We start from the raw sequence: 5,000 nt of genomic DNA, 5'->3' as shown, positions 1-5,000 counted from the left end.
ATTAAGTTTACAGTGTTAATTCAACACGTCCAGAGTCAAATTTAACATGTTGGTCGGCCATACTCCCTGAATTTAATTTGTAATGTCTTTTAAACCCATGTTTTCCCTGTCCTATGACACAATGATGCATTTGTACACTCCCGTCACTGTTGTCCCATGTTCCCCACTATTATTCCTTATCCCTTTTCATTCTGTCTTTCATCTTACCTCCCACACACTGTGATCTTGGCGCTGGCAAGCACTGCAGGTCTTGCCCAGACTCTGCCTGCTTTGCCAAAATGCATCTCGTGTTAGCCGACGCTACCATCTTAGCATAGCAACCACCCACCCACTCCTCAGAAGAAAATAAAACAAGTTTTCTGTCTCCACCATATTCTCTCTTTCTTTTTTGCTTCTTCCTTTCTTTCACTTACTTTGTTTCTTTCTCTTACTTTATTTCTCATTTGCTGTATTGTGTAACACAATATTTTCATTTTCATTGAACACTGAATCTTCAGTTCTGAGGCTTCCATAGCCATCTTGAAATTTGGCTATATTGAGCTATCTTGGGCTTTGGCTATCTTGGGCTTTGGCTATCTTGAGCTTTGGCTATTTTAAGTGTTGACCTCCAAACGTAATTATTTAATGTACATTTCATACTGCACCTTTTATGAAGTATACCATCAAAATCCATCCACCCATTCAAAATGTATTAACACAAATCTGTGGGAATGCAGTACTCCACAATCTTCTTGCACAGTTGTGGACTATCAGCTTTCTCTCTTAACATATTGAATCCCATTGCATGTCAAATTATGTTTCTTTACTCCCATGCTTTGAAGAATTGGTCAAAATTCATTCCTCAATTCATAATTTTTCAAACAAATTAACTGTGACAGAAGGATCCTAGCCAGGCTACGCCCTCCTAGTGATGCAACACCTTCAGCGGTGCTTCTAGTCAGATCAGGAGCAACACAAATATCGTTTCTGAGCTCAGGAGAAATTGGGAACTTCACCCACTTTCTCGGGAACCACTTTGAGCAGCTCCAACGGCCCTGGGTAGGGGCGTGTTCAAGGCAGTGACTTGGATTAAGTGGAGACGTTTTATTGGGAATAAGAAAAGATTTGGTTTAAACTTAAGCACAGTCTTTTCTGGCCTCAACCAGTAGAAAACCAAGTGAGGGGGGTTAACCATGCCGTTTTGGAAACGTTATTTGTTATATTCTTGGACAGACCAACATCTCGGTGCGAGATTTGAAAGTTGATGATAATCAGGCTAGAAGGATACACACATAAACTCAAACGCTGAAAATAGTATACTTTCTACTATGTACAGTCGTCAAAAGTACACTTCAAGCATATATGTGATTTTTACCTGGGCTATTTCTCTGGCCGGCACCTTCGCTGTGGTGAGGCATAATAAAGCAAAATTTAAAGAACCAGTTTAGTCAATTTCAACATGCAGTTGTAATGCTCACACTACCCTGGACTTGCCAGTACCTGAGTTTTTTTTTCTTCTTCTTCAGACTTTTCTGAGATATTGGTCATTGTAATGGGGGCAGCGCTTTGTTTACATTTCAAAAAAACATTTTTATTTATTCTCAAAAACATCCGAAAGGTTATACAACATCCGCAGACAACTAGCAAACAGCGGTAACTTTTGTGAAAATATTTGGAGTAGACCTATGTTCATTTAAAAAAAATTTTTTAAACAAACGCTGCCTCCATTAGAATAGCTCATACCTCGGAAAGGGCGTAGCCCTTGACAAGTCAAGGGTAGCGTGAGCAATACAACAGCATCTTTATATTGACTGAACTGGTCCTTTAAAAGAGAATTGAATGAGCACGTTTAAACATATAAACAGTTACATGTACATCTCTGCTTGATTTTGGGTAACTTTGAGCTCTTCAAAGGACACTTGTCTCAAATGGTATAGTGTGGTTGTATATTTTCCACTTCCGTAAATGGCACAGCTTAATTGTTTCAAATTTGGATTTTTGGCCAGCATGAAACCTATTCACTTACCAGTACTGTGCACTGGCTGTAAATGTTATACCGGTGCTGCACACCTGTGCGCACCCGTCAACTTTCACCACTGGTTCTTGTGTTTGTATGTGTGTGTGTCAGGTTGTGTGTTGGGTTACTGATGTCTTGTTTCCCCTCTCTCTCTTTCTATCTTTCTCTTTCTCTCTCTGAGAATGTGTGTGTGTATGTGTGTGTCAGCCCCCTTTCCCCATACGTTCAACCACACATTCCTGTCACCGTCACCGATCCCCATGACTGTGCTGTGCGTCATTGACTTCTACAGCCACTTAGTGCTGCCTTCTATCACCCGGCTAGGCTTTGGGTCACGTTAAAACAGGGCACGTGCATGACGGCATAGACACACACAAACATACACACACACACACACACACACACACACACACACACACACACACACACACACGCACACGCACACGCACACGCACACACACACACAAACAGTACCCCACTGGATTGAAGTGAGTTCTACTTATATCCATGCACAGTGGAAGCCACCAAGTCCAACCTTGCACACACATTATTATCACTATCGAAATCACTATACAAGTCTGCTACCACAACATAGGCCTACGTACATGCAAATATAAAATTCCGCATTCCACAATATATTTCTTCCACCAAAAAAAATCAACAAACTGCACTGGTTATATATCCATATTGACGACTACTATGTGACAAACCATGATCTCACACACACTCATGGTGACATTGAACAGTTGTCCAGCTACTGTCCTAGTCATGATGTAGCCATTACTACCGGCTTACTGTAACCACCATTCATGGATACATTTTTTGGGTGGAAAATGTGTTTTGCAATATTTAGTACAATTTTGATATTGAAACATTCAAAACTATCTGTGATTTCCCTTCATTTTCATTGGCTGTTAGTTGTCCAAAACACTTTGCATTTTCATCATAATGATAATAATAACAATAATAATAATAATAATAATAATAATAATAATAATAATAATGATATAATAATGTTGGATTAAACAGGTTTCTTGAATGAGGACCTCATTTTCATTCAGATAATTTTTAGTTGGCATAAGGCGCACTGGCTACCCACCAAAGGGTCCAGTCGGGGATGAAAGCTTAATTTCACACAGGCGAAGTGCACGGATACTAGAGGTGCTCCGATTGCTCGGCAGCCGATCATGACCGGCCGATAATGGCCAAAAATAGCCTGATCGGTGATCGGAAAAACATGCCGATCAAAAGACCGATCCTGAGATATTAAATTATTCACGCAACCATTTTGCCTTTACACCTGGCGCTGCCTGCATGTAGCCTAGGTGCTGGCTCTGCACAGCTGCTGCACCAAAATAAGGCATATTTACTTGTCTTTAACTTTTTGGAATTCCCTCCTTCATTTTCACCATTTATAATCATATTTGCATCAACAATGATCTGATTTTCCGATCCATGCGCCGTTTACATGACGCTTGTAACTTGCGAATTAAAGTGTCAGTCTCGCCATGTTCGCTATTTTGAGTTACAGCCTGTCAGCACGCAACAACTAAACGTTTCCAAAACAATCATCAACGGTATTGTTTTCAAAGTTGTAGCCTAATGCACAGCCAGGTCATTAGTTTGTAGTCGCTGCAACACCAAACAGTGCAGAGGGAGAGTGGACGGTGAAACTCAATGAGTCTGTGCAGGGAATTCTACAATCTATGACAGTGTTACAGAGAAAGAGCTTTCCTCGCAGACACGCTGTGTTGTGCGTGTTGCCTGTTCTTTCAAGTGAAGTTTTTTTTCTTGTTTTGTGTAGAATCTCAAGTGTTTCAGTCACAATGTAATTTGCGATAGACTACTTCTCGCCAGTTAGCCATGTTACGTTATAACCTGTGTAGTTGCCTCGGTCAGCACGCGACAAGTTCACGTTGTCCGCACAAGCATGCCAACGTTATTGTTTTCAAAGTTGTAATTGACAGTCAGTCGATTAGTTTGATAGTCGCTGAAACGCCAAACGGCGACAGGTGAGGGGAGAGGGAGAGAGACTCAGAACGGTCGCGGAGCACTGCAGCTGTGGACAGTGAGTGACAGAGAGGGGAGGGGCTCTCCTCACGAGGCTGCTCATTTAAAGCGACAGGGTTTTTTTTCTCGTATGCAGAAGACAAGAGACTGAGATCCAGGTGTCTGAGCTTCAATTCAATCTTAAATAGTTTAGTAATTATATGCAATAACTTATAAATCGATGTAATGTTTCAGTTTCAATTCAATCTTAAATAGTTTAGTAATTTTATGCAATAACTTATAAATTGATTAATACTGTAGACTTACTTGTAGGCTATATTACCAACACTAGTCTGAAAGAGCTGCAAGATAATAATAATAATAATAGCCTAATAATAATAATGATAATAATAATAATAATAATAGCCTAATAATAGGCCTACATTGTGAAAGCGACATGTGCAAATTAAGATTGATTGGTTTATGGGCAGAAATGGTATTCAATAAGGATAATTAATAGGCTATTAAAAAAATAGGAAATAATTTCTGTGATCGGCAATGATCGGTGATCGGCAGATAAAGATTTTTGGTGATCGGTATCGGTGATCGGGCCAAAAAATGGTGATCGGAGCACCTCTAACGGATACCCTTCTCAAGCACACTGATTAAGTTCATGTATGGGTTTATATTTAGCTTGGCAAGCACTGTGGGTCTTAATGGCATGTCTCTTGCTGCAACCCAATCTCTGTCCGACAGCCTTGAAGCAACACCATGGATGGAAAGACGTGGTACCCCTCACATAGCTGACAGAGTGTGTGTGTGTGCGTGCGTGCGCGTGCACGTGCACGTGCGTGCATGCCATGGGTGGAACTTAAAAAATGTCCTCACCTGCGCCTGTAGAAAAAAATCGGTTGACATTTCACCCGCCAAAGGCCAAATTCACCCTTCATTGGCAGGTGGGCGGGTGCTTACTGCGTGCATGTGTGTGTGCGTGCGTGTGTGTGCAGTATACTCA

This window comes from Engraulis encrasicolus, chromosome 15 (assembly GCF_034702125.1).
Source record: "Engraulis encrasicolus isolate BLACKSEA-1 chromosome 15, IST_EnEncr_1.0, whole genome shotgun sequence".
NCBI classification, from domain to species: Eukaryota; Metazoa; Chordata; class Actinopteri; order Clupeiformes; family Engraulidae; genus Engraulis; species Engraulis encrasicolus.
The sequence above is the reverse complement of the archived record's forward strand: the minus strand, read 5'-3'. Positions refer to the sequence as shown.